The sequence below is a fragment of the Helicoverpa zea genome, unplaced genomic scaffold (assembly GCF_022581195.2).
Source record: "Helicoverpa zea isolate HzStark_Cry1AcR unplaced genomic scaffold, ilHelZeax1.1 pri_000117Farrow_1, whole genome shotgun sequence".
Classification (NCBI taxonomy): Eukaryota; Metazoa; Arthropoda; class Insecta; order Lepidoptera; family Noctuidae; genus Helicoverpa; species Helicoverpa zea.
Window position 1 is genome coordinate 16,678 of NW_025899714.1, and position 18,886 is coordinate 35,563.

General features: G+C 36.7%; 1 long non-coding RNA gene and 1 pseudogene across 1 annotated transcript; one reads left to right on the forward strand and one right to left on the reverse strand.

The window, feature by feature from the left end:
- Positions 1–30: 30 nt before the first annotated feature.
- On the reverse strand, positions 31–1,338 carry LOC124645575. The gene is made up of 3 exons (XR_006986253.1): positions 1,257–1,338; positions 305–470; positions 31–81 (listed from the first exon to the last, which is right to left on the reverse strand). It is a non-coding gene; the product is annotated as an uncharacterized LOC124645575 (long non-coding RNA).
- Positions 1,339–9,674: 8,336 nt separating this feature from the next.
- On the forward strand, positions 9,675–17,911 carry LOC124645570 (annotated as a pseudogene).
- Positions 17,912–18,886: the final 975 nt, after the last annotated feature.

Here is an 18,886-nt window from a genome sequence, read left to right on the forward strand (position 1 = left end):
TGATAAACAGTACATAGATTGTAATAGTTGTTTCCTTTGTTTCACCCATAACATCCTTCCTTCCCGTGGGATTCTTCCTTCCTGTACCAAGATAAATATAAAAAATGACAACGTGGCTTTGTATGGGCAATAGAATTTTCAAAATCAGCCCCTAATCTAGAGATTGTCTGTAGGTCCTAACCTTACTGTTGTAAGTATGCTATAAATAAAAAGTAATATTTGCTATTTTCTAATAGTATAATAGTCAGCTACGAATTTTAAGGAGCCAAAACACACCATTTGATTATAAAATGATACCACTGACCTGAGGGCAGAATGCGATCCGTATGGATATCGATACTCAATGAGGATGGTCACGGTATTTGTGAACCGTGCGTGCTTCAGGCAATACCAATGATAATGCAATCTGATTCCAGTGGGGAAGGACAGTCTGTGTTGTGTGTAGGTCCTCTTTCTAACACTGCTGAATACTGGTGACATTATAATAATATAACTGGCCACATAAATATGATTTTTGTTGTAAATTAAAGAAAAGAAAGAGAAACCTTAATTGTCACAACAAAAGGACAACCAAAGAGAGGATAAATGAGAAAAAACAATACACGATTGATCAAGTAAGATGTAAAGAAAACGTAGGTTCCAAATTAAACTATCAGCCATCTGAATTAGATTTAGTTGACGGTACTTTATCAATCATTTTTTACAGCCAGTTTCTTCATCAAAAGTTTAAGCCAAAGTAAAAGTCAAAGTAATGTCTAAAGTAAAAGTAACGGTCAAATTCAATTTTTCTATTAGTTTTGCTGTCTCTTTAGCCTTGAAAAACGAATTTGACCGTTACTTTTACTTTAGACATTACTTTAACTTAACTTTGATGAAGAAACTGGCCGTTAGTTGGCTAGATGTTATTGTGCATGCCACATAGATGTTACTTCAAGGATGAATACGAAAGCAAGATTTGTTTTTGTTTTAGCTAGTTATCATACTCGTGGATATAGGAATGAAAATAGTCGACGCAAATACCGCGTGTGCAGCTTATTGCTTTTAAAATAGTTGAGGCACTACATATCGAAATAATAAAATTCTTGCAGGGGCAAGAGGGGGAATAAATACTCAAAATATTTAGGTATATCAAATTTATGCAATTCAGTTAATTATGAAATAATAGTGAAAATTATTGATTCGGTTTACTAAGAGAGTTACTACTTACGAGAAAAAAGTATTAAGTAACAGCAACTTAGATAAGAGAAAATACTTACACAAAGATTTGTTCAAGAAATTATACATTTATGAAATAGTTTTCAACCTTACTAGTAACTGAACCATTATCCTTACTAACTTTGAAAATGAGACAGTAGCTTTGTCACTTTGTCTTTATAACAACTACTGAGACAGTCTAGCTAGATAATGAGAAGGGACATAATGACTTGGACGCTAATTGAAACGATCCTAAAATAGATAAATAAGTAATAACAAATATATATCATAAGCATCATCTAAGCAAGAAGCTCAATTACAGGACATAAAAGTAGACATTTATAGTGGTACCAAGCTTTAGAATAGAAGAACATTAAAACGGTTGCACAAGACGAAATTTTATTGCAGCTACTCTGGATAGACTTTGAACTTAAGCCAAGGTTGCACGTGACTGTTTACATGTCTTAAGTTTATTATAGTCCACTGTGAAGTAAGTATTTAAGTGCTCAGATGATCTGGTTACTACAGTTGATGAACATGTGATACATGGTTTCGACCTGTAGCTAGTTCTAGTAGATCAAACAACACGGGTTGTTTTTTTATGGGAGATCTCCAAATGACCCTAGCTGTGGGTGCAGCGTGAGGGAGTGTCAGACTCTTGCTGACTAAAACCCCACCATGTTCTTTCTGGAACCTTTTATGTACCAGAGCCGCAGTATCTCATTCAATAATCCATGAAGAGTTACCGTGCTCTGCTACACAAGGGCTACAGTAGAAACAAAGGTGGATTTTAGTCTCTATAAAGTCTGACACTCCTCACGCTTGCACACACAGCGTGAGGTCATCTGCTGATTTCCCATCAAAAAAAAGAAACCCCGTACTATTTGGTCTACCAGAATTAGTGGTCTAGTTAAAAAAAATTGTGATAGTGATTCATGATAATGAAAAGTGGCGCCACAATTTCATCTTTCTTTGTATAAGTGTCAAACGATAGTAGACAGATATATTATTTGTTAGACTAGCTGGTAGCCCGCAACTTCGTCTGCGTGGGCAATATAGAATCGTCAAAATACTACTTATCCCGTAGGTGCATTCTTTCACGTGACAGTATAATTAGGATTAGCACTTAGCAGTCGCATAGATTCATTGATCAAGGTTGTGTTGTGGATGTGACCATTTATCTAAACAAAAGAAGTAAAGTTTGTGACGTTGTTCAGCCAATTTGGAAAATTATTACGTATGGTGCGTAAATAATTTTCACAGGAAACAGCTATAATCTATGTCTACATGCTCTGAGGTCTGACAAAGCTGTCATTTGTACATTTTCTGCAGCTGCTGCGACTAAATCAGAAGCCTGAAAGTCTGTCAGTCTTACCATAATATGGATATCGTCTTGTATAGTGACTGATTGTAGGTAGGTAGTCGCTCCAAGCAAAATATTGGTACTCAAACAGATTCGGTGACTGGAAGCCAACACCAACATAGTTGGGGAAAAGCTGGATGATGTAAAATGAGTCAACATCATCAGCAGGCGCATAGGGTAGGATGTTTTTTGAGCACGCGGCGCTCGAGTTGCGTTCTTACCTCTTCGCTTGCTATCCCCGCCGCCCGCTAAACGCCTTAGCAGTTAAACGTCAAGAGAGCGGCGCGTGCGCGCCGCGAGCGCGCTGCAAATGCCGCAGGCAGCAAAACGCGACGCTCACGCAACGCAACGTGGGGGAGGCCTAAGCCGGGACTCCACCGAAATGTTTGCATTAGTTCACGAATAGGCAAAATGTACGTATCTGTGAGAGTCCACTTCATGTGTTCGTACTTGAAACCTGTAGTTTTGCCAAGATTTTCAGAATGTACGCTCGCAATTTGTCATTTCTTGGTGGAGCCAGCAAATCAAAAGAAACATAAGTGTTGTATACTGTGCGTCACTACCGCACACCGGGAAAATTTCGCTCTTGCGGAGGACGTTTATATACCATATTTTGTGTCACACATAAACAGGACGACAGTAAGTATCCACCGAAACACTTTCAAAGATCTGATGAACGAACAAATCGGACCTGACTTGGTCACCTGGGGCCAATCAGAGCTCTATGAAGTGATAATACGCTTTGGCTCCTACTGTTATTGTGGTTTCTGAAATTTATTCACCTCATTCAACGATGAATGTAATTCTGATGGTACTATTAAGAACACTTGCTTAGCGCAGAAGCTGACGTTGGCAGGTCAACTCTTTTGACTTCTCGAATAGGATACCATTGGTTTTTGTGCAATGCACACCTGCAATGCATTCTGGATCAGGATAGGATATAGGTGGATAGGATTTGCAACAGAGAACAATTCTGTCTTTGTGATTAAATGAACATCAAACGTAGTTTTATATAAAAGGTGTTTTTTAGGGTTTTTAGACTTGGCTGGGGTCTTACTGAGACTGTTCGTAATCGTGAACAGTGTATTTGCGATCAGAAGTTGAAAGTAAGCATGTCTCTGGTATGCGGCGCGTAATTTGTACGTTTTCAGACGCATAAAGCATTTTACGTGTGTATGGTATTAAATAGAGAGAGCTCCCATTTCTTATCTGCACTTTGTATCTGGGCTTGTTTTTAAAGCTACAGAATCCTACATTACCTTCCTCACGCTTAGCAGCGCTTGCGAGAGATAGATCCTCATTTCTTCTAGGATTAAGTTTACATATTTTGCATCAGAAAAATAATTAAGGTCTACTTAATACTACTCACTCAAAGTAATTTGTTTTAAGGCCACCCACATTAGTGGAAGATAGCTAAACTATGTTTATGAAAAAATCCTGATATGAACTCCATCTGTAACTTTAAATGATAATTAATTGTTCCACTAAAGTCATCATTTTTGACATAATGTTCAAAAAATAATTTAGATGGCACCGTTTTAAATTTGGCTGAGAACTATTAATTTTCTTTCATCAAGGTATAATTATAGTTGGATTTTGATGTGGCACGGCAAACTGACAAACATTATTGAAATGTCTATCGAAAAATTACACTACGTGTTAAAATATGGTGAATTACGGAAAATACACAACTCCATCTGTTGAAATAATAATCCTCTATAAAGAATGTATGGTAATATTGTAATTTACCACCTCGCTCCTTTGACCACAGATGGAGCTACTTTAACCTTGGCTAAACAAAATTTTCATTTTTTTTTTTTCTTCCGAAGTTACTTATAAAGGTGTGATTTTCTGTGTAAAGATTAATGATAGGCCGATCAACTAATATAAGTACTACATTCAAATGTAGAGTTTTGACAAATAGATTGCGTGTCGTTATATTTTACATCTTGAATTCACAAAATTAATCATATCTTTTGATAGAGAGAATCGATTTCGATGAAACAAAAACTAAGTAATACCCCAAGTTACGTAAAATTTTTGTATATAAGCATTGTCTGCATTTAATTCGTAGATTTTACGTGAATCCCGAACAAACAAACAGATAAACAGACAAACAGACAAACAGATAAACAGACAAACAGACAAAAATGACAAAAATGATGGAAATGGGTTCTGTTAGTTATCCTTTAACATGCTGGCTATTTTTTTTTGTCAATTTCTTCAATGTACAAAAATTACTTTTCTACAGATTTATTATATGTATAGATTATATACTCAATCAGATTGTGAGAGTGAAATAGATAAGGCACCTGTGTCTAAATCAAGGCCACAGATTGGAGAATGTTAAGAGAGCATTTTATTTTTGATTACCTTCGTCACTGTCACTGAACATCCTTGGCAGTCGTTACGGGTAGTCAGAAGCCAGTAAGTCTGACACCAGTCTAACCGAGGGGTATCAGGTTGCCCGGGTAACTGGGTTGAGGAGGTCAGATAGGCATTCGCTTCTTGTAAACATGTTTGGGAAAAAGGCTCGGAGGATGATGATGACCTTCCTCATGGAATTCAGCTAGCCGATTAACAGCTTCAGCTGCTGTTCTTATATAAGGAGACTAAACAACTGCGCAGGACATAATTATTATAGTGCACAAGCATTACTCTCATAGCTCGATGGGACGGCAATCCGACCCAACCGGAAAGAGATCAGGTGCAGGACCGACATTTACGTGCTATTGTTTTACATATTATTGCATTGCCTATGTAAAATCTGGCAATACTAATGCATAGCCAGCATTTCTAATCAGTGTAACCAGAAATATAATATTTCAAGTTCAAAATAGAACTTTGGCTAAGTCCAACGTCTCGGTTCATTTGTGATTAACCCATAATTACTAGGCGACAATGATGATGAAAACTCATTGGTCTAAACTGATAATAACACTGTTTATTACAGGATTATCATGCAATTACATTGTCACTAATTGTTTTCAATCAATCTTAACTTACAGGGTACCATCAGTATAATAATCATCTGTTCAGCGTTTTCTTGTGTTGGGTTCAGCTTTCAGTGTTACCAGGTGCAGCTAAAAACTAGAGTTTTATATGGATGACTTTACCCAGGGAACCTGATACCCTTTGTGAAACTTTTTGGTTTCTGACTACTTATTATAATTCTTGCTAAAGAAGTTTAAATGACAGCTGGGACCCACAAATTATTTTTCCATGCGAACCAGAGAAACTCCGTTAAGATATGATTGGTCTACCTCGGACCAACAATAGAAGCCGTATGGCTGTCACTTAGCCACGAGACCCTCTCGAACTCTAGAGTAAATCGGTCTAGCGTTTTCCCACCTATGTTGGGGTCGGCTTCCAGTCTCAACCAGATGCAGTTGGGACCAGTGCGATCCTAATAGACCTTGGTAAGACTGATTGTCAGACTTACTTGCTACTAACTACCCTTAACGACTATCAAAGATGTTCAAATGCTGTCATTTGCGGTCGGGGCCCATCAGTTTATCGTACCTTCAGAGTGTAGAAAAAAAAACCTAAATTAACCTACGGAACCCCCATACAAAAGACGAAATAACCTCAAACCTTCAAACAATTTCCGTAAATATCGTAACACTACGTTTATGAAGAAACATGTAATAACGACAATCAACATAATGAACACTTGTCGAGATAATATTACAGGCAGATAGCTAATATAAACAAGTGGCTAGGCCGATTGTATCTGACTACCGAGTTTGTTTTTGTAAGACAAAATGTTGTGTATGTTAGCTGTTCTTTGTGAAGTGAAATAGGATTTTTTTTTTTTGTTTTATTTTTGGATCAAGATAATACTGTAAGTAAGTAGTGTATGTCAACTTCATAGTATGTGAATTCGTATTCAAATTAAAGTATCCAACTCCAAAAATATTTGAGTCTTGAGGATAGTCAGAAGCCAGTAAGTCTGACAACCAGGTCTTACCTGGGGGTATTGGGTGGCTTGCGTATCTGGTTTGAGAAGATTAGATAGGTAGGCAAACCGTCGCTCCTTTTAAAACTCTGGTACTCAGCTGCATCCGTTTAACCCCGTGAGACTGGAAGCCGACCCCAACATAGTCGGGAAAAGGCTAGGCAGATGAATCCAACCGCTCTAAGTATGTAAACTTATTCTATGAACAAATGAATACCTTTATCATGATAATGTTTTATTAATAGACGCCAACATTACACTTGTTTTTACGTACAAATAGCAAAAACTAAAGACAAAGATATTTATTTGATTGACGGCTTGAAAACTTCAAGTTCATTGCCCTCCGACACTGTCAAATAGGGCAATATACTCGTAATACATGAACATATGATTAAAAAACAATATAAACGATTAGCTAAAAGTTAAAAAAAGATTGACATAAGTTTAACAATGTTTCTAAAAATAACTGATTCCTAATTCACTGCAAAAAACTAATATTTTGATTAATAGTATTTCTGAAAACAAAATGACATAGTTTAAATTTTAATACGTTTTATACTTTCAATAGATGTAAATATTTTCTACCCAATGTTCCACATATGAACTTGAAGAAGCCATTGTGATGTCATTCTGTTATCAGATAACACCGGTGATCTGATAACAATGCTTCTGGTTTTAGTCTAGTCTAAGATCAGGTAGGTATCAGTGAGTAGTATCAGTGAAATTGAGGTAGAATAATTTATTATACCCAGATATTTTCAAAAAATATTCGGACTGTAAAATATGTAGTGTGAAATTGTGAAGTGTTTGTGAAGAAAATTATTATAGTGACGGATACCATATTCCAATGTGAATGGAATAGAAGAACCACTTGACTTAAATAATTCCTAAGTTAGTACCACGGCTCTGGTACACTACAGGCTCCAGAAGGATTACAAACAGGTTTTATTGAGTAAATTTTTGCCACTTTTTTCTCCTGCCCTTATCTCAATTTTCATAGAGTGGGCGCAGCATGTTTTCTGCTTCCACACTCCTACACTATTCTCTCTGCCGTCATCTCACAAATGACATTCTTCATCGTTCAATATTCTCATACTTTTTGATGATGTCCAAAAAAACAAAAGAATAAATGTTGGCTCCGTCAGTTCTTTTGTGTATCTCAGTATTTTATGAACAGCCATTTTCTCATTAAGAGTTTATCCTCTTTTGAAGTATAAGTTCAATCTGTCTAGCCTTTTCCAACTATGTCGGGGTCAGTGTCTAGTTTAACCAGATTTAGTTAAGTGCAGCTGTGGTACTTTTCATAATTAGACTGGTGTAATTATCGACTGTTAGTACCTATAGCTTCCGTTTTACCGTCCTGAGTAAAATCCAAATCCAAACTAATATTATAAATGCGAAAGTAACTCTGTCTGTCTGTCTGTCTGTCTGTCTGTCTTTTCTTCACGCCTAAACTACTAAACCGATTTGTATGAAATTTGGTACAGACATAGTTTGAAACTTGAGAAAGGACATAGGATAGTTTTTATTACAAAAAAAAAAAAATATATTCCGGACATATAGCGCCATCTATTGGTCAAATCAAAAATCTGCTGGTAGTCACTATTCCACGCGAACGAAGTTGCGGGCAAAAGCTGTAAGTACTTCATAATTTACTCTACATTAATAACATTAGGTGTAAAGAAGAAAGATTTGATGGTACATTTTTTTGACATGAATAGGCTCCAAAACTACTTGACCGAATTGAAAAATATCACAATCCGCCCATTGCACATTAAACTCATTTATTTCAAAAAGTTTAACTGATTTATATGAATATCTTTTTTTTTGGATCTCGCCAAGCTAGAAATAATGGCGTCCACGGCCGATTTCGGCCACGGCGGCTGTTCTCACTTAAGGAGATCAGCCAGCTGCGCAGGACATATTATAGTGCACGAGCATTTGCGCAGACACAGGTGCACTCCCTATTCCTTCACTCTCATAACCCGATGGGACGGCATCCGACACGACCGGAAAGAGATCAGGCGCAGGACCGACATTTACGTGCTCTCCGATGCACGGGTGAATCAATCACCAACTTCCAGACTACGGGCTGCTTTGTGAAAGTTTAAGAAACCCACAAAGCGATTTCGGCCCGACCCGGGAATCGAACCCGAGACCTCGAGCACAGCAGCCGCGCTTGCGACCACTAGACCAACGAGGCAGTCAAAGCTAAAAATAGTAAAAGCTAAAAGTAGTAAAAAGCTAGAAATAGTAGACACATGAATACCTAGAAATAGGTTAGCCCAAAAATGACCTTCTATTATAACTTGTTATATATAATAATGGTTTCTGTTGTATATGGATATAAACTTGACATCACATAACACATACTTATTACTACTTACGTCAATAATAATACCTTAGTCAAGTATTTAGAAATCTAAGGTTGTTTACAAACGAGTCATTTTGATTACCTGTATTATTTTATTTTAGTACCTCTTGACGTAAATTCGTGTAATTTTAGGAAAATATTTTTTTAAATGTCTTTGATATGACATTGTTTTGGTAACTTAATTTAAAAGAACCGAAATAAAACAAAAAATCATAAAAAAAAAACAAAGTTCACAAAAACAAACATGCAAAAAAATATATACCTTTCGGTATGTTGAATGTACTTATATTTGAAGTAAAAATCTAATTCCTATACATGGGAAAGCTTGTTATATTATTGGGGTTCAAGAACTGTATTTCTTAAAAGAACATAGGTAATTGTGTGCAAAAAAGTACCTACTATTTATTTTTGGGATTCGATATGTTCGTAGATTGGCAAAATGTGACTGACCAATGACAAATGTTTGACTAAACTGTTGAGAATAACTAAAGTACATAATATAGTTTTAATATAAGTCAATAAAGTATTTAGAAGTGGATCATTTGCAAACAGCCAAAGAAGCCAATTAGATCTCTACTCAGTATATTATGAATGTACTTATGAATTCTTATCCAAAGAATTTATCACAAAGGTAATTAATCTTTGAAAAAAAAAAAATATTATGTCCCACTAAGTTTAGCAACTTCGGTTTATTTTCACATACAAAGTGGGGCAACTGTAAGCGACTTTTGTGTCGCCGAAAATAAAAAATCCAAATGAATTTATTAAGTTTTTAAATCTCGATAATGAGTATGTATGTTATGGACCATGTGATTAATTCGGGCATTATAAATAATGCCCGAGCATTATGAATAATGTCTAGCTTTATCGGGCCAAGTGATTAATAACTATCTTAACTTCATTATTTATCACATTGCACGGGCATTATTATATTGCTACATGACAGTTGGGCAATTTGATAATAAAGCAAAAAATTGAAGTTAGTGACGAAAACGTATCCCACGTAACGGTTGCCCGGGGTAACTGGGTTGAGGAGGTCAGATAGGGCAGTCGCTCCTTGTAAAGCACTGGTACTCAGCTACATCCGGTTAGACTGGAAGCCGACCCCAACATAGTTTGGGAAAAAGGCTCGGAGGATGATGTGACGAAAACGTATCGCTGCAAAACCGACCTCCACGTAGTCTTGTCTGTCCTACCCCTAGAGTGCAATTCAAAACCGCGTAAGTGTGGAGGGGCGAGGCGGCCTGCGAGCTGAGGCGCAGGTAGTTTTAACGCTCGCCGACGCGCTGAGGCTGGCCGGCTGAGCCGGCCAGCAAGCCGAAGCTGCGGCGGTGAGCGTGAAAACCATCTGCGACGATAAGCTCGCATGGGACCGCCGGAGCCCCGCAGCACCGGAGCCGTGACAGAAGCCATGCTTGCTGCATGTTGCTTGCTTACATTTTAAACGTACTGAGTTAAAAAATTAGAAGCTAAATAAATAAATTTTATGATGTCATTTAATAGTATTTTAGAAGTTTACTGTTAGAATGCATGCTACAAATTTAGATGCTAAAAAATAACCATCATGCGGAGTTGTATTTAGAGTGGTTTACTTAGAAGATAACGAGTGGCTGAGATAGTATTATTTAGATGCTCGTTAATTGTGGCTGACTTAGTAATTAAGAAGGCAACATACATTATTCGGGGCGAATAATTATATTAAAAAGGAGCCTGTTTAATAAGCACCCTTTAAATATGACTTTCCTTAACTTTTAAATGCAAAAACTAGTGGATTTTTAAGGCAGAAGTCCTTCATAATTAATCCAAATCATGAGGCTGATTATTTAAGTGGTTTAATATTTAGTTAATTTTAAATTAAATGGCAATAACAATAAAAAATTGAATATAAATATGTTATTACGTTGCTTGTATACTTTGCCCAAAAGGTCATGGGCAATATGTATAGTGCCCGGTCAATTTGATTAATTGAATAATTATTATCAAATTGCACTCTCATATTGGGCATTTTTCATAATGACCGGGCATTATGTATACTGCTCAATTTATCACTTGGTCCATAACATGTATAAAACAACATCAACATAGTAAAAATAAAAATAGATATAAAGTTATTTCTGAGTTTAATGCAACTTGGTACCCAAAATATTCTTTGTTAGTCGCGAATCATCCAACGAGCTGTATTGTGTATCATTAATCAGTCTGCACCCGTGTATGTAGTGTCTACCGTCTCACAATATGTACCGACGAATTTTAAGAAGGCATCTACATAGGCGTTAAAAGCGCATTTACTATTGTTGTTTTTTTATTGTATGCCATTAAATCTATATCTATTGTATGCCATTAAATCTATATCTCATGTGCCTAGCCTTTCCGAACACTATTTGCCACGACCTCTTCATGAAACTATGGACGACATTAAAATTAAGAATTGTACAGAAAATTATTTTTACGATGAATCGCATTTTACGCAATAGATCTCCATTTTTAACGTTATTTGTAAGCTCATTCTATTACTTTACAGAATTAGTAATGTCGTGTAAGGCTAATATTATTTCCGGGCTGCAGGATTTTCCGAAAGATTTACAGACCCTGGTATTTAAAGGGCTTAAGAAGGAACATGATGAGTTTTAGTTAGTAAGAGTCTGACGCTATCTCACGCTGCACCCACCTCGGAATTTGACACCAAAAAAATTGGCCTGTATTATTTTTGAGTTTGTGAAATTGCTTCCTCAAAATAAAATTACAAATTATATTTAAGTTTACAATAAACGACTGACTGTCGTAATTTAACATTTGCTACTTAAGACGACAAAAAGTTGCGTCAAGTCAGTTTCAAAATCTCTTAGTTTGTAGCAAACCTTATTTTACCTTATAATCGTTGTGGTACATGGTTAAACGTTGTATAATGTAGTCAGTCTCAAATGAACCGATCATAAGACAGAACGTTGGTTAAGGTTAGTGAATTAATTATTTTCTATTCTTACTGTGTTAAAAGTCTTTAAATTAAAACAATGACTTAATAATAAAAAAGATTTTGTCATGAATCAATAGCAGAAAAAAAAACAGTATTTGTGTATCTTGGATTTGAACAAGTTCAATTTAAAATGTTAATCTGTGAGCCTCCAATTAACACCAATTTGTAACAGAAAAAATATATACCGCACTCCTTAAAGTAGTACAAATAGATACCTGTGTATTTTAAATGAATAATGTGTTCTAAAATCTGAGAAAATTGTATCGAAATTGTTAACGAGTTTTTTTTTTATTATGATGACAAATTAATCTTACAACCAACTTTTACCCAGCAGTAGTCATCATACCTCTAATATTACACTAATTTTCATTGCAGAGCCAGTACCTCAAAAAACTGAAGACCAAATTAAGAAGCTTACCACCAATACCACCATTTCTTCAAACATGGATGATATAATAGAACCAGAAAGCCAACTAGTCAGATACGGACCACAAGTAGTAGCAGATATAAGAAAGGAAAATAATCTAGATAATAAACAAAATAGAGAGCAAGCTATCGCTATTATAGATAAATGGTTGCAGACACAGGAACATTTAATTAAGAAAGATTATAGTGAGTATAACAGTTATCATTATTTTTATATCAGCAGCTGAGCTGCTTGGTTTCGGAGACCCAGGGCTGACTGTGACTTATGCAGATCGGTGTTCGATTCCAATATCGGGCAAAATCTGATGGTTCAGAACTGTCACAAAGCCATTCCCATGCCCTTAAGGGTACGTAAAGCTGGGCATTGTAATATATGTATCGAATTGGCCCGAAATGGTTCGTGTAATATAACCCACGGCCGGTGTGTCGCTTTTTTTGCTCGAACTTGGCGGACACACTGCCGTGTGTCTAGATTAGTCTTCGATTGTTACACAGTCGCAGTCGTTGATACAATTCCATACCAGCGACTTTCAGGTGGATTTGACAAAAGTATGGCACTGGCTTGTTTGGGTGATTAAACCTGCAAGTTGCCCTAGTAGTTTTATAGTTTTCCACGATTTTATTGTATTGATTGACCTATTGTTGGAATAAATAAAATGGGAGGAATTGAGGAATACCTTCATGACAATCTAATTCGCAAATCTCTGTCAGGTTGGCATATAGGAGTGCTAGAAAAGAATAAAGCCATATATTTCTTTGACCATTCGTGATTCTAAAGTATAATTATACCGTTATTTCATTCTTATGTGTCATTTACTGTGTTAGGGGTCAACTAATTGTTATACTTTGACTTTTTCCTCAAAAACTTGACTTCAGCGTGTTCTTTAAAACGTTTATGTAGTTTATGTTGAAGATATTAGTATGTGGTTAGGACAATTATCAAGTATTTATGTATTTTGCACGTAACAGGCTGTTTCTAGTATATGGTTTACTAGCCATTTTCGCGCGGTTTCACCCCCGCGCCCTGTGGGTACTACTGCCCGTTGTAGGGATAAAATGTAGCCTATGTTACTCGTGAAGAGTATAGCTGTCCAACAGTGAAAACATTTTTAAATCGGTTCACAACTTTTGGAGCACTACAAACAAACAAAAAAAATTCTTCACTAAATCAACTATTGGGAGTATTGATAACCATAATTTAACTAATTTAGTAGTCCAGATTTTATTCAAGTTTCATGGAATTCTGCTCATTTATTTACTAAAAAAAGATTGACAGACAGGCAGATTGCATTTTAGTCAGATGTGGATTACAAAATTGAAGTCTACAGAACCCTAACTATTGTCTGACATACAAACAGTTTTTTGTACAAAACTACAATTTACGTGTCACAAACGTGTTATTACTTAGTTTACGTAAAAAAAAAACTTGTTTTTCAAGGCTTGCAAAAGTATTATGAAGTTAGTTGCCAACGTAATTAAATATGCTTGTACTTTACAATTTCTCATTTATGTTGTTACCAAGTGTTTCATGAAAATAAAAAAAATATTATAATTTTATCTTTTAATCTCATGTCATTTAATTTGGACACATAACATAGAGGCTTTCTGCATGAAATTTACAATCTATTTACTAGCAAACTGCCATGCGTCTGTACTCTGAGTGCGGTTTTGATTCTATGTAATTTACCAATGTAGCTTTTCTAAATTAATACTTGCCATGTGTAGCTATTCCCAATAATCCATACGTTGTTTTACTTACTAGAGACAATAATTTGTGTGGGCCTAATAAATTTACTATAGTTCGGCCATTCAGAGAATGCGTTCCTGACACGTCGCGATTGAACTGACGACGTAACTTTGCAATGGCGTTGCAGTTACGATAAAAATATTTTTGCTGGTTGTTTACCGTTTTAACAATTGAGGAGCATTAAAACAACATTATTATATCAATAATCAATGAATGTTATTACGTCGTCAGTTCAATCGCGACGTGTCAGGAACGCATTCTCTGAATGGCCGAACTATACTAGGGCCCATGCTTGCCGATGAGGGCGAGCGCGAGATACAGGAACGGAGCCCTTGAATTAAAAAGTCTGAAATCGCCAACCCTTGCTTTCTCAACGCAATCCTGCAGCCTGCAATGGGATAGTAAGATTTTAAAGGCATATAGTGATGATTATTCTTTTACTATTTCCAGATAAAGCCTACATAAGAAAGGGGTATAGTAACGAGCAAAGGTTCCCTAGAACGGGCGAACGACACAAATAGACAAAAAATGTGCACCTTTAGAACATTGATGCCGAAGTATTTTGATACCACCAACCTCATGGAGAGCGAGATAGCTAGAATGTTGGATAGAGGGGTAAGTTCACCGCCTATTTTTAACCTTACATACATAACTAAACCAATATTATACACTTATGTCTTGAATAATAAAATCGCCGGTCAATGAAAAACCAATTATAGACCGATTAGTTTTGATTTGACAAGGATCCCGAAAGGCCTTGTTAGTTCTAGTCACGCCTACCGTACGTTACCTTATCTACAAGAATACGATTGACCTACAAGAAGACGATTGACCTATATCTTCTTATGGCTTTTCCGGTCATCTTTCCTTTCTCGGTTATGTAGTTTATCTACATATGATAAACGTAGCTGCACGTAGGCAGTACTTGAGGCAATGTGCGGTGTGGTATTTTGCTGAAAATCTTTGTGCAGGCGCCCTCAAAGCTTTAAACTTTGGTAGATTCTCTTTCGAATATGATTATATTCCACAATAGCACATTCCGTTTTTTTTGAGTCTACGTTTCTGGACTGTGAGAGATGCAGAAAATATTCTTGAAAATAATTTTATATTTTTTTTCTTTTCCAGTTACTTTGCTCTCGTGCCGACTCTAACAGAAGAATACCACAGGGTAGTCATCGTGAAAGTGAGAGCGGACTCTGACATTAGCCAAACTGACTACAATTTGCTATTCAAATTCTTTGTCATTGTAAGTATTTTTAACCGACTTCCCAAAACGGAGGGAGGTTCTCAATTCGTCGGGATCTGTTTTTTTTTTTTTTTTATTTTTTATGTATGTTCACGATTTCTCAGAGACGCCTCGACCGATTTGCAAAATTTTTTTTTTGTTTGATAGGGTTTTACCTCCCAGGTGGTCCCATAGTCACCAGGTCAGGATCTGATGATGGAAACCCTGAGAAATCGAGGGCAACTTTCGAAAATCGTAGGCATACGTAGGGTAAAAACTTGACACTAAGGCGCATGTCTGATAACACTATGCAATGGTGAAGGCTTGGTGCTGACCTGATGATGAAGACCAGAGAAGGTCGAGGGAACTTGAACAATGAATGTGTAAAAAACTACCTCGTGTTTGGGCTTATTTTGTTCATATTGACGAGACCTTTGCACAGTGAAGGTTTGAAGCTGACCTGATGATGGAGACCAGCGAAGGTCGAGGGAACTCGACAATTGAATATGTAAACTACCTCGTGCTTGGGCTTATATTGTTCGTATTGATGAGAACTTTCCACTGCGGATATGACATGCGGATAGTGACAACTATGCTTGTCACTGAAAAGCTAAAAATAAAACACTTTTTACAAAAAAATAAAACCGCCTCCCAAAAACACTGAAAAGCAAAAAAAAAAAACTATTCTTAGGTGCATCGGCCTAGAAGTCGGTGGCTTTATAAACTTAGTTACACCCATTAGACACCGACTTCTAGGCCGATGCACCTAAGAATAGTTTTTTTTTTGCTTTTCAGTGTTTTTGGGAGTCGGTTTTATTTTTACTTCTAATTATTTTGTTTGCCCTACTGAGTTTGTAAATCGTGATACCCTCCTAAACCGAAATCCCAAGGATAAGTTTACTGGTTTGATAAAAAGCCAGACCCAACCCATATCACGGATACCAATTATTTGCGGGGAGTGTTTTGCGCCATTTCTTCTTCCCTGCGAAAATACATGAGGTGAAGAGTATACGTTTCGGGAAATCTCTTTAATAATGACGTTCAAAAAGTGCCGTTTAGTAGCCAAGGTTGAATAATTGATTTTGAGTTTAGAAACCTAGACTTTAGAGTATGAAATTACCAATCCACAACAAAAAAGTACTAAGAAATGGCATATGTTCATATAACCTTTAATATTCGATAATTATTAATGATTTATCTTATAAAACTGTTTCAGACAGCAGAATACCTGAAGTCAAATGACTACTGCAGAGGATTTACCTTAATTGGAGATATTTTCGATACCAGTGCAGCCGATGTTTCTGTCGAAACTCAATTGGTTGATTTGCAGCAGTTCATACCAATCATAACGTAAGTGGGAAGGAATAAGTATCAATACTCAACTCAATGTTTAGTCTACTTCTAGTTCGTGAACACATATATTCCCAATCCAAATAATACTGATTTCATTATAAACACTAAATATATCAATCATATCGGCCTATTGCTGTCCATTTGGGAACAGAAGCCTCTCTCAGCGAACACCAATCCGGAGGCTTGGCATTATTACCATTTAAATATAACAAAATCCACGTAGTCTCAAAGCCTAGCTGCGGGTTGTTCGAAAGCTGCGGGTTGTTCGAAAGAGATATCGCGGCCCTGGTACATAAAAGCCTATGACGGAACACGACGGTTTTTAGTCAGTAAGAGTCTGACACTCCCTCACCGCTGCTAACCCACAGCGGGAGGGGTCATTTGATGATTTTTTACGTCGTCGAAAAAAAAAAGTCTCAGAGCCTTTGCATAAAAAGTCTTTGCAAAAATATCATTGTGTACTTATATTTTTTTTACCTTTACAGGAAGGCTATGGCACAAAAATAAAAGGCATAATATTCCTAACCGGGTCCAAGTTTATTGATGGCTTCGTGAAGATCGTGAAGCCGTTCTTCTCAGAGAAGATAGCAAGCAGGATCCATGTGGCTTCTACCGTAGAAGGATTGAAAGAGTTCCTGCCAGTGGATATTCTGCCTGAAGAGTATGGAGGGAAAGAACAGTCGATCAAGATTTTGCATGGTGAGTTTGTTGTTTCAGAAGAAGTAAGTTTGAGTATTATTTTTTAAGAGCACCATGCCAGAATTATTGACGGAGCTAAAATAAACAATTGGTTGACAGATTTATTTAGAACATTCAAACTTTTTAGTTTAAATTTTTTGGCCGTGTACCATTCTTCACCACATTGACTATGAGTTCAATCAAACAAAAGGTTTGCAGTGCGCGGGGTCTCTAAATTCTCTATTGCTAAAAACTTAAAGTAAATAGTCTATAGTGATATCCATGTTCAATAGAAAAGGCTTAACAAGTAGCATGCCTAATTGATGCAGCCAAGATTAAAGATATCAATCATAATTGTATGAGGCAACACCAAAACAATTATTCATAATGTAAACAATTCTGGTGTTAACTTTTTCATTGCTACCTAATTTTGACACATAATTTTCACATAAATTGAATCTTATCTGCTTCAGCAAATCTAGTCAAGTGCCTATCATCAGAAGCTCACCAGGAACTCCTAAAGGAGATGCATAAAGCCCGCACAGACGAGTCGAAGAGACAGCGTGACCAAATTCAAGACCAATACATGGGGATGCCGGGGACCTTTAGGACATTATCCTTTAGATTAAATTTATTTTTAAAATATGAGGCTGTTTTATTTTTATGTATGACGATTATCACTTGACATTGCAACCACAATTTTCCTAGCCTTTTCGAAACTATGTTTTAATACACCACAATACGGGGAGGTTATGTACAAGGGCGAGCTTAACGCAAAGTTGGGTACTCAAACAGCAAACCTTAGAGCGATATAGAGATGAAGATAGAGAGAAGCAAAGTATGTTGTGGTGAGCTTCCAGTCTAATTGGATGTAGTTGAGAACTGTGCTTTAATGGAATGACTACTATTGGTATCTGACGGTAATCGTATGAAAGATTTCGTGGATTTTATGGAGGCGAATGTAATAAAAAAAGAGACGTAGATCCGCATCATCAATACGTGACCATCTTATGCCAACAATGCCTGAGTTGATTTCACCACCTATTTAATATAAATAAGTGTTTACCTAACATTTCAAGGTTCAAGTTCCAAGTAAAATATTTTTTTAAAGCTTGAAGCAGGATGGAACCGATACTATATCATCATCTGCCTAGCTTTTTCCCATCTATGTTCTGGTCGGCTTCCAGTCTCACTGAATGCAGCTGAGTACCAGTGGTTTACATGCAGCAACTGCCTATCTAACCTAAACCCTGACCTGGGCAACCCAATACCCCTTGTTAAGACTGGTAGCAAGACTTTCTGGCTTCTACCCGTGTCGACTGCCAAATGACACCCGGAATACCCTACAGGTTGTCGTGCTTTCCGAAACACGCAAAGGATACTATAAATCAACAATAATTGTATAGTAGTAAATCTTCAAAGATATTTTCATGACTGAGTCATAGATACACGTGTCGATTGGTAGCAATACTCCTTCCTTCGTCTTCCTCTGTCTTCCTCCTATTGAGCAACGCTTGCTCGTGGTTCTAGGTGACCATCTTGGCATGACGAGTTTTTCGGGAGGCACATAAAATTTTGTGGTACCGTCTGTCAT